The following is a 12,905-nucleotide window of genomic DNA, read 5'->3' on the forward strand; positions in this document are numbered from 1 at the left end:
GCACACACACACACACATACACACACACACACACACACACACAGGCCAAGGACACTTGCCCAGACATTCTCAATCCGTATCGAACACATGGCAAGGCACTTAATGCCCAATCAATACAAAACTATGGATTTCCACCGTTTCAAAGATACAATATTTACTCAGTTAAATTTCTGTGCGTGTGTGTGTGTGTGGGTGTGTAAAAAGAGGATCTGACGAGAGGAGAGAGGAGGACGAGAGAAAGTAAACTCTAAGAAGAGAAAAGGTGAAAGGAGAGGAGGAGAGGAGGAGAGGAGGAGAGAGGAGAGGAGGAGGTGAAAGGAAAGCAAAGGAGGTGAAAGGCGAGGAGGAGGAGAAGAGGTGAGAGGAGAGGAGAGGAGGAAAGGAGGAAAGGAGGAGAGGTGAGGAGAGGAGGTGAGAAGAGAGGAGAGGAGGAGGAGAGGAGAAGAGGAGAAGAGGAGAGGAGGAGAGGAGAGAAGGTGAAAGGAGAGGAGAAAGGAGAGGAAGTGAAAGAAGAGGAGGAGAGAAGGTGAAAGGATTGGAGGAGAGGAGGTGAAAGTAGAGAGGGTTTGGTGAGAGTAGGAGAAGGAAGGAGGGCGAGAAGAGGAAGGAAGAGAGACGAGGGGATATGAAAGAAAGAGAAAGAAAAAAGGATTGAGGAGACACACACACACAGAGGACACACACACAGGATAGGGGACGAGAAGATGTGGTCAAGCTCCCCAGGGCCTTGTCTATAATAACCATCCAATCATACAAGGTCGAGCAAATCATAACCAAAAACAGCATGCTGAGACACACACACACACACACACACACACACACACACGCCCGTCTTTGAAAATAATTACAGGCGGCTGTAGCGGCGCGGCGAGGTGAGTGACTTCTCATTTGCGTGGGCCAGCTCCATCAGACAGGATATGGGGAGCGTAAACACCGTCCTCCTCAGAGACAGCGCCGGCTCAAAGGGCTGCTCACACACCAACACGAGCGCTTATCAGCTCGCACACACACACACACACACACACACACACGCACACACACGTGTATACACAGAATAACATGCTCGCAGAAATGCTCACACACACACACACACACACACACAATAACATGCACGCAGAAATGCTCACACTCACACACAGACAAACATGCCAGACAACCACATACACAAGAATGCACAACCACACACACACACACACACACACGGCACGCAGACAGGCTGAATTAATGGAGCAGGAGTCCTGTCATGGCCGGTCCCTCCTCCACAGCCGAGCGCGGCAGGAGGGCAGCCAGGGCCTCCATTACAGCTGATGACATGAGGGAGAACAAGAAAATCACTAAAACTGCCGCCGAGTTCAAAATGGACCTTCCTCCAAAAAAGAGCCCCCATAAAAGCTTTTTCTATTGGAGTTTCTCTTTTTTCCACTCACCCCTCTCCCCATCTTTTATTCTCTCTCTCTCTCCCTCTCTCTCCCTCCTGCTCTCCCTCTCTCTCTCTATCTCTCTCTCTCCCTCCCTCCCTCCCTCCCTCCCTCCCTCTCTCTTGTTGTTTGCGGCCCCCCCCTGGGAGAGCTGACCTGTTGCTGCGGTGGTCAGACTGCTCTAATTGCGCTCCAGTGTGTCTGCCCCTGTGCGACGCGGCCATGTGGAAGAATTAGAACCCCCCTGCCCACGAGGACATCAGCCCTCCACACAATGAGGATGACGGCCACACCTGGCGTGTGCGCGCGCACACACACACACACACACACACACACACACACACACACCCTGTGCGCTGACTTTCAACTGACTTTGCTCCCAGTTTGAAGGGGAAGGGAGGGCTTCAACATGGAGAAGGTGATGCCTGCTCCAAGTCCAAATACGATCTCACTGGGGGGCCAAGCAGACGCCTGCTGCGGATGACATCTGGCTCAGTGCTGGCCCAGGTCTGGCCCAAGGCTAGCCCAGTGCTGGCCCAGGTCTGGAGGAGTCCAAAGGATAGTTCATCATTGCCAATAAAAGGGCGTTGTGGCACAACGGATTACAGCGAGAGAGTTGAGAGTTGAACGGAGAGTCGTCATCGAAATGAAATATTTACGTAAATCGTACAAATGCATCTGTATGTTCGCCGCAATTCGCCTCTGAATTTGAACGCACCTCTGACCACAGCAGAGCAGACGGTCACTCAGAATCAGCAGATAGGCATGCGAGACAAGTATGAACCACAAGGCTGCAGATAATGCAACAAATGGTGAGAGGCACCACACACACACACACAGACACACACAGACAGACAGACAGACAGACACACACACACACACACACACACACAGACACACACACACAGACACACACACAGGAAATAAATTGATGTGGGTGTGTGGGAGACCTCCTCCTGTCCTCCTACACCTGCCAGGACCCCGGAGATATTACCCAAGGGTCAAAGGGCGTTGCCGCTAGCAACAGTAGAGAGGTTGGGAAACTTCGGCATGCATGGCGGTGATGGCGGACACAGTATGGGGGGGCAGCAGGGGGGGCAGACTGCGTGGGGGCTCCACAGCCTATCGGTCCCACAGTAATGGACCAGAGAACAGCCCCTCTACTCCAACAGGGCTGATTGGATAAGACCTCGCTTTATGGGCCTCAGGATGAGCATGGGGTGTGTGTGTGTGTCTGTGTGTGCGTGTGAACACACACTTGCAATCCGTAGCAAACCTCAGCAGGTCAATCTGACATTAACAGCCCCCCAAAGCCAGTATCACCACACGAACGCACGCGCACACACACACACGCACACACACACACACACACACAGGGATGCAGAAATTGCTGCTCCGGCATCTATCAACACAAGGGCCATTTCTGTGCTTAACTGTGTGTGCCCCAGGCAGGGGTGACCGCACACACACACACACACACACACACACACACACACACACACACTGTGCTTAAGTGTGTGTGCCCCAGGCAGGGGTGACCACAGGGGCCAATCTGCAGCAGAGATAAAAACCACACCACAGCTGCCTGGCCGCTCCCAACAACACCGGCCCCCGAGACACACACACCAGCAGCCCTCACCAGCAGCACACACACCCCAGCAGCCCCTCACCAGCAGCACGCACGCACACACACAGACACACACACACACACACACACACACACACACACACACACACACACACACACACACACACCCCAGCAGCCCTCACCAGCAGCACGCACACACGCAGTTGAGACAGTTAAGACCTTATGACTACATCGAGAGAACGAGAAAGAAAGAAAGAAAGAAAGATAAATTCCAAGATTTAAATCTTATTGAAATAGCTGCATTAAAACAAAATAATAATAATAAATAAATAAAAAATAAAAACCATATACCTGTTTTTGAGAAGATATTTGCTCGTCAGATAAAGAGATAAAGCCCAACTCCCACATCACCATCCTTACACTTGGCTGACTGGTCTTTTCCCACACATGTTCCTCTGCCCACCCTGGGACTCTTAAGCCCAGTTCCCACCAAAGATTCCCGACGTGACGAGACCGAGTTGCAGCGGTGTGAATTAGACGTTGCACCCAGTTGCAAGCCGTCACAGAGCATTAAACATGTTGAGTCGCAGTCGTAAGGTTTTAGAACGTCGCGGCTCGTCTCGTCGGGAATCTTTGGTCTGAACCCTACTTTAGAGGCTGCTGAGTCTGAGTGCTGACTTTGGCCACTACTGGCAGGCCTCAAGGGCTTGGCCTACGGCAGCATTCCCAGAGGGAATTCTGCATGCATTCTGGCCCCATTCCAGAGCTGGAATTCTGACTGGATAATGGCCACAGCAACAGACACAGTTACTGATCGGAATATCCCACACTGACTTCTAGAATGCTTGAGCCGTAACGGTCCCGGGGGGCACATAGGATTCACACACACACACACACACACACACACTTCCTTGCGTATAACCTCGCTAAAGACCACCATGTGTGTATCATCCATAATGTGAAAGAAAAAACATAGTTTGATTCCAAAAAAAAAAACAGGCAACATGCTGACAGTCAGCTCTCCCTAAGCTAGCCCTTCTTTAAGCAACTCGCGCACACACACACACACACACGGACATCCAACACACACATGCAAACTCAATCCCCTCCGTATCGCAGCTCTGGCTACAATTTTGCCGGAGCCCAACAATCTGCCGACAGACCTCCTCCTTCTCCTCCTCCTTCTCCTCCTCCTCCTTCTCCTCCTCCTTCTGCTGCTGCTGCACACCATCCCAAATTCAGTCTGCCGATTCTCTCTCCCTCTCACTCACTCGCTCGCTCGCAAACACACACACACACACACACACACACACACACCCTCTCTTGCTCATCGACACTGCTTCTGATCGTCTCTGCCATGCCATGTGCCCCACTCTTCGCCCTCTTGACAGGAGCTGATGCAGAATACTGTGTGTGTGTGTGTGTGTGTGTGTGTGTGTGTGTGTGTGTGTGTGTGTGTGTGTGTGTGTGTGTCTGCGTGTAAAGTGGGAGAGCCGATAGATGTGGGTCCGGCGAGGAGGAGGCGCTTCAGAATCTGCTGCGCTCATTGGCGGTCCTCGGCGACCGAGAAGCGTTGCATCACAGCCCGTTGGCCAATCGCGCTGTGGCAAAGACGAGGAGTTTGTGAATGGGCTGCGCGCTACGCAAGGTGTGCATTCTCACACAAAGACACACACACACACACACACACTGGCACGTGTGCTCTCTCACACATGGCAGAGAATACTACGGGTCTGAACACACATGCGTAGCCACATTAGCAGTGTGTTCTCGCTCACTTTCAATCACACCTACACATACAAATGATGTGCCCTCTTAAAGGGTGCGTGCCTGCGTGCATGTGTGTGTGTATGTGTGTGTGTGCGTGTCATTCCCATATAGTGTAACATTTTACTACATTGCGCATCCTTAAACAAATACTAGCGCAGAAAATGTCAATAGCAAAAAAAAACAATCTCTTTCTCTGCAATACATATACACACACACACACACACAGAGAATCCTTCCCCCAGAGCAGTTCCTGATGTACCAGTCGCCAGCTTCCTGAAACTGCCGAGGCACAACAAACATAAAGGCTGCGGCAGTTGGTGTTTACGGCCAACAGAATCCCTGGCATGAAAATCAGCCCTCCCTTTCGCCGGTTACAAAAACACCGTTGACTTTCCACGAAGTTCCTCGCTGGCACGCAGGTTGTGAGATATCTGTTGACATACACTAAGGTGTGGGTATGGTGGATAAACAGTGCCATCTATAGGCAGACAGCAGTACTGCAGCCAACACCTTGCCTCAACTCATAACAAGATGACATCATTCTCTGGGCTCAACACACAACACACAAAGGGCAACGAGTTCTCTCCTGCTTCAGAAATTCTCTCCTGAACCACTTCAGGATTGGTGTCACACAAGCATACACATTAACTTTTACAACATATTTATTTCTGCTTTGCTCGGTCTTTCCAAAGGCTCCATGTTTTAAATTATCTCTCTCTTTCTCGGAGTCTCTCTCTCTCTCTCTATCTCTTTCTCTCTCTATCTCTCTCCCTCTCTCTCTCTAGAGGCCATGCCTGGGCATTATGCGTACAGAGCCCCAGCTGGATGTAGGGTCTGTCAATATCCCTACAAAAGTTACATGCTGTTTAACAAGTGCTTTCACAAATCAAGTCTGACATCATGCTTTCCGCCGCAGCCGTAAATTGGTTTGTGAGATCGTTCACTGCTCACAGCGCAGCGGGAAACCCAGGAGCGGCGTGCGGGGAGGGCGTTTCGTAGGTCAACACCGCCCCCTGCTGTGCACAGTGAGGACTGCAGCAGCAGCAGAGAGGCCCAGAGGATGAGGGTTGCAGGGCTCCTAGCGAGTCCAGAGAAAGAAAAGAAGTCGCACACAAAAGCTGAATTATAAGAGCTTGTATTGAAATCATAAACCGAAATATATAATGAGCCAAAGGCAGAAAAAAAATGGGAAACAAACGTTTCGGGTCTAGCTCATCATCAGCATTCCCACTTGAGAGGGTTCCTAGTGAACACACTCCTGACCTGCCTACTGCAAACTGCACTAATAGGCCTCTACAGTAACAGATGTCCAAAATGATGCTTATTATTATTATTATTATTAATATTATTATTATTTAAGGCAGGTACATAAGCATATGAAAAATGTTAGACACAGACGCTGACCGACCAAGTTGCCAGTCTTTGTGTCCATTTCAAAGGTCAACATGATGTCCAGCCAACAACCCTTCCATCAGTCATACTTTTTCTTCACACACACACACACAAAACACACACACACACACACACACACACACACACACACACACACACACACACACACACACACACACACACACTGACCCCCCTCCAGGTCTCATTTCAGGGGCTGATTAGGTCCAGCAGGCAGAGAAACCTCCTGACCGGCTGCAATGTCACACCTGGTTACCCTGGTAACCCGCCATTCGCTACGCTGACCTATAACCATCATGCAGTCAGTGTGTGGGGTGGATGTAGGAGAGTGTGAGAGTGTGTGTGTGTGTGTGTGTGTGTGTCTGGGCAATGGGGTCCAGACGTGCGGTGTCCAAAGTTAGACCCAGCCAGCAGACATTTAGCGTGTAGCCATGGTAAGGGTTAAATCTAATGGGGGGAGATTTTTCGATAAGACACTGCACTGCACGCCATCCAACCCCCACAGTCATACCAGCACAACAGGGGGAACATAAACAACTCCCTCATGGGGGGGGGGGGCACAGGGTGGGAGGTAAGAGATCTAGAAAAAACACAAGAGGAACACAACAACAGTAAGATGAAAATATAAAAAGAGGAGGGGAAAGGGAGAGAAAATGGAAAGAATAGCGCACTCCAAAAGAAAGAGTGCAGCCTTTGTTAATGGACTCAACAGTAGCCAAACCACTGGTTTCGGTTGCATCCAAAAGAATGCAAACATCTTGCTTTGCATCTGTTATCAGTAAACAGAAACCATGCTCAATTTCTGACATGCTTCATCATGTTTTAGTGTTTTCATACAGTCAGTGGTTTTAGTGAGCAGACACACAGACATAACTTGGACCTCAGGCATTCCCTTCATACATGGCAAATAACCTAGGCTGGGTGAACCCTGCCTGAATTTCTGCCGCCTTTGGATTTTGCTCGGCAGGTGAGGCTGGAAACCTGCACATCTATCTCCTCTGTTCCCTGCCAGAACCTTTGGGTCCAATCAGAACCTACAGTAGCTTATCCAAAAGATGCACCGGATCGTTGGTCTGATTGGTTGAAGGACTATCCAAGCGTACAGACTCATTTGAACGTTGCCCATTGATCATAATGTTCAATCTTAAAAGATTGAGCTTAGTGTATGGTGATATCCAGACTACATAGAACTCTCATGGTGCATGAGATTTAAAACAACGACATCTGGGCCATCTGTGAAAATGCTAATGATGATGACGCATAAGGTTTACATTTTTAAATATCACTGCCATGACCCTGGGCTTGACAGGATGAGTGTGTGTGTGTGTGTGTGTGTGTGTGTGTGTGTGTGTGTGTGTGTGTGTGTGCTCTTTTTGCCCGGTGAACACGTAAAGCCACGTGTCACTAGGGAGGTGCTAGCGCTTGCGTAACCAACCAGACAGACAGAAACACTGCTCCTGCTCAGAGCGCCTCCTCACACAAGCTCCCAGGCCTCCCTGGCCTCATCACAAGACAGGTCATTAAGATATGGACACTTTGGACACGCGACACCCATCCTCCTCCTCCTCGTCTCTGTCCCCATAGAGACGGCACATTAAAGGTCACTCATCCTCAGCGAGAAGACATGAGGTTATTATGGGTTGGATGACTGGGCTCGCGTCGTCGTCTCTCTCACTCACTGACTGACACACTTCAGTCTCATTCACAGCACTCGCATCAGACTGCTCATTCAACGAGCTCAGAGTTTCTCACGCAGCTGTTCACTGGGTGTTTGGCTAGTATCACCATCACAGAGTAATAAATAATAATAATAATAATAATAATAATAACAACAAAACATTTTATTTGGGGCGCCTTTTATGGCACCCAAGGACACCTTACAACAACAGATGTGATCACTCACAAGAGCAGCAAGAGCAGCAATCATTCTATGTTGTTTTTATGCCTTTTAAAGGGATAGTTCGGGTTTTAAGACACGAAGTTATATGGGTTCCCTGTCAGCAACGTTGTGCATCAGCACTGACTTACCCCGCAACAGCGTCCTGTGAGCCGAGATCCAGCCGGTTTTTGATGCTGAAGAAAGTAGTCCGGCAAGTTTCTGGGGTCACGAAAGTCAAGTGTTTTTCTTCTCAAAACCATATGCGTTCAAAAGAGTGATATATTTGCACCACAAAAACGTTGTCCAGGAAAAATTCAAACCTCGTTATCACTTACTTATTTTTCGCGATTCCTATCACTGCGCGCTACTGACAGCTGGACAACGTTTTTGTGGTGCAAATATATCACTCTGTTGAACGCATATGGTTTTGAGAAGAAAAACACTTTACTTTCGTGACCCCAGAAACTTGCCGGACTACTTTCTTCAGCATCAAAAACGATCAAAAACCGGCTGGATCTCGGCTCACAGGACGCTGTCGGGGGGTAAGTCAGTGCTGATGCACAACGTTGCTGACAGGGAACCCATATAACTTTGTGTCTTAAAACCCGAACTATCCCTTTAATTATTACTGTTTAATAAACACTCTTTGACTATTGCCCTTCTGTGCTTTTATTAACGATTCCTGTTTGCTTGTGATTATGTAACGCAAACTGAATGACCTCTGTGAAATGAAATGAAATGCGTTATATAAATAAACTTGACTTGACTTGACTCACTTCTCAAGAGCTCACAGCAGAAATCTGAACCCGTCTAAGTGAGCCGCACAAACTGACCTGTCAAGTGGTCAGCTGTCTCACTCTGGATGTCTGCAACACTCCAGATTGTCCTTGTGTGTATGTACATGTGTGAGGGGGTACAGCAGGCCATGTCAGGGTATGCCAGTCTAAGTGCATTGGCACGTATATGGATGCACATGTGTGTGTGTGTGTGTGTGTGAGGGCGTACAGCAGGTCATGTCAGGGTATGCCAGTCTAAGTGCATTGGCACGTATATGAGTAGATGTGCGCGCGCGCGTGTGTGTGTGTGTGTGTGTATGTGAGGGGGTACAGCAGGTGATGTCAGGGTGGACAGGTGATGTCAGGGTATGTGAGTCTAAGTGCATTGGTACGTATATGAGTGGATGAGTGGATGCGTGTGTGTGTGTGTGTGTGTGTGTGTGTGTGTGTGTGTGTGTGTGTGTGTGAGAGTAACGGCAGCTGATGAGGGGGTAGAGGAGGGCTGGTGCTGGTGCTGGTGGGACTGCTCCTCTTTGAGGTGGTTCAGCGTGGGGAGTAAGAGGGGCACTTACGTAAGAAAACCACAGGCCCCGTTTCCTGTCCCTGCCTACAATTACCACCCGAGTCTTTCCAACCGCATCCAGACACACACACACACACCCAGCAAACAACAGAGCTGCAGCAATTAGGCTACACACACCATACACTTCCCCTGCAACAGTAAACACACAGAGAGAGAGAGAGAGAGAGAGAGAGAGAGAGAGAGAGAGAGACAGACAGAGAGAGAGAGACACACAGACAGGGAGACAGGGAGACAGACAGGCAGACAGACAGACAGACAGACAGACAGAAAGAAACACTTCAATGGGAAGAAAAGACAGGAATGGGTGGAAAACATGGATGAATGAAGAGAGAGAGAAGGAGAAAGCGATGAGGGTGCAAGAGGAGGACGGGATTAAAGAGTGAGAGTTGAGTCCTGGTTGACACCTGTGCCTGCCTCTGCTTGCTAGAGGGGAAATTACAGCGGTGTGAATGAGGGGCAATTAGACAGTTTTATGAGGCTGCTTCCTGCTGCTGTACCACCTCTCTCCACCTCCCTACCACCTCCGCACCACCTCTCTCCACCACCTCCTCTCCTCTCATTCTCTTCTTCTCCACCTCCTCTCCTCTTTCTTATCCTTATCCTCATTCTCTTTCTCCTCTTTCTCCTCCTTCTCCACCTCCTCTCCCCTCCTTCTCTTCTCCACCTCCTCTCCTATCCTCTCTTCTCCTCTTTCTCCTTCTCTACCTCCTCGCCTACTCACCTCTCCACTTCCTCCTTATACTTTCAACCTCCTCCTCATTCTCTCCTCCTGTCCCGTCTCCTCCTCCTCCTTCATTTCTCCTCCCCCTTCCTCATTTTTCTTCTCTCCTCCTCTTCTCCTCCTCCTTTCCAAATAGAGAAACCTCCTCCTCCTTTTCCTCTTCTCCTCTCCACCTCCTCCTTTCCAAAGAGAAACCTCCTCCTTCTCCTCTTCTCTCCTCTCCACCTCCTCCTTTCCAAAGAGAAACCTCCTCCTTCTCCTCTCCACCTCCTTTCTGAAGAGACACCTCCTCCTCCTCCTCTTCTCCTCTCCTCTCCTCCTTTACGAATAGAGATACAGATAACAAAGTCACTGTGCACCTCTAATCGCCACAGGTACCCATCATCATCATCATCATCTTCCTCACACTAATCATCACACACCCATTAGCATCTATATTCACATTATTCACACACCCTGCCAAGCCCTTTGCACATCTCTTTCAAACAACACTTTTGTTATTTGTCTTTTTCAACACATTTTCTGGTACATTCATGCTGTTACACATCCACCATTTGTGTGTGACAGTTCATCTCCCATGCATTCCCCTACACATACACACACAAACCACACACACACACACCAACTGCTTTGCATGTGATTTGCATAGCTCCCAGACAGTTGAGATGAGCCAGAGTTCCAGAGGGGATTCAGGACCACAGGATCTTCCGCTTGCCTCAACCCATCTCCCTCTCACACACACATTCTCACCTTGGTGTCCGTGCGTGCACGCACTCTCACACACACACACACACACACACACACACACTTTTCTTTTCTGACACAGAAGGTCTGATCTCTCCCTTGCTGATGAGTCGAAAGCAGATGGTAACTTTTCAGATCTGTGCCATGGTTCAACAAAAGGGTTTAAAACGTTCAAATCCGTTTCCGAGTCCATATATCTCTGTCTATAACCTACATAAGTCTAACCATGACTGCAACAGACCAGGGGACAGGCCAGAGACACATCTGATGCTGCTTTTCATGTCTCGTAAGTGGCAACTGGTGACTGGGAAAGACGCCACATCAGAGTAAAATCCAGCTGAATGCATTCCAGTTGCTAATAAGTCGTAAGAACATGATGATAACATGTGTTGGCAGTTGTCTGTTGTTACCAGATATATTGTCTGTTGTTACCAAATATAGCAATGGCAGTTTGTAACTAGGCATTACACAGTGTTTACACAAACAACTTTCATAGCAACATAATGACAGATGGAGGTTGGACACTATTGTTTCTACAGCCGATTTAAAGAGACACAAATAGACAAAGTTGCTATTAAAGTGAGCATATCTACACCTCTCATTTATAGTTAATGGGCATAGCCATCTTGTAAAATTAAACTTGCCGCACTCAAGGTTCAAACAAGCTGACAGAACTGGTAGAAATACAACTTCAGACATTCCGTTGGCAACTTCCTGCGCATAACTGGGAAATACAACTGGGAAAACGACTTACGAGTACAAATGGAACAAACCACTAGCTCAGTCAGGGCAACTCTTATGTGCCTCTATGAGTGTGATCCCTACGTTTTTCAGCGAAATGTATTCACGACCGTACAGTGTAGACCTCCCACTGTTTCAAAACACACACAAAAAAAATCCACGATTTTAGCACAAGTAGCATAAATAGTCATTTTTCTCGGAAACGCCTGTTGCGACAAGCGACTGGTTTTGTGCTATGAGTGGCTCTCAAACTCTCCCCTCGATCCTAGAGGCTCATTCCCACTGATCTATAACACTGGATAGACTATCCCATTGTTGCCGCCCCATCATTCTTTATATAGATCAGTGAGGACGAGGATCGAGGAAGGAAGGGAGGGTGTATAAAAGACCAAATGAGAGGCACCCTATGAGTGTGAACCCTGAGGAACACCTCGCACAGGCCCTTCATCAGCCAAATGCCCAACAGTTTATTTCAGTGTAGCTAGGGCATCTGAGTGACCAGCTATGAGTCCATAGGAGAGAGAGTTTTGGGAAGACCGGCAGAGGAAACACCCAAAGATCTCTCCGAGCTTTGGGTGAAAACACACACATAATGCAATCAGATAGGTACCCACAACCGCTCTGAATCGTGTTAGGACAGTAGAAATCGACAGGAAATTAGAATAGACAAGAGTAGAATTGGAAAATGATAGTTGAAATCGAGCCTGCATTCGTGCCACAGCACCTTCAGAATTCTTACTTGAGTGCTCCTCCATAGAATAGGCAGTTCGACATACACACACATCTGTCCACATTACACAAACCAGCGGAAAAAGAATCTCTGGGAGTGTACTGTATGCTGCAGCAAATAGCTTCCACCATAACCAATGGAACCCGCTACACTGTATGCTAGAGAGCGCGTTAAAAAATAATTAGACCAGTCTTCTGAAAATATTTTAACTATTTAAAAGAAATCGGGGCAAAATCAGCCCAATTATCTTTATGTGTGTACCCCTCTTAAGTTGCACAACCGGTATAGTCCGGCAGTTAGGAATATGTGGAAAGGGTTTCGCAGGCTTAAGCATCAATTACCGGTATACGCAGTCTTTCAACAGCCTCTTCACTACAACCGTATCTGGAGACAGTTAGCCAGTGCACTCATCTTTAAAGTCAAACTTCAACTGCACCTCAAAGTCTTTGTATGTGCTACACGGCCCCAACTGTGGACAACTGTACACTTACCTGTCTTGCGATTTTACTTTTGGAAAATAAAAATCACCTCAACAGATGACGTCT

The 12,905-nt window shown here is 48.4% G+C and overlaps 1 protein-coding gene across 1 annotated transcript in view; it reads right to left on the reverse strand.

Annotated features, from left to right (window-relative positions):
* cdkal1 (CDK5 regulatory subunit associated protein 1-like 1) overlaps window positions 1-12,905 on the reverse strand; it is a 257,811-nt gene that overhangs the window by 238,781 nt on the left and 6,125 nt on the right. The window lies entirely within an intron of this gene.

This window comes from Sardina pilchardus, chromosome 6 (assembly GCF_963854185.1).
Source record: "Sardina pilchardus chromosome 6, fSarPil1.1, whole genome shotgun sequence".
Lineage (NCBI taxonomy): Eukaryota > Metazoa > Chordata > Actinopteri > Clupeiformes > Clupeidae > Sardina > Sardina pilchardus.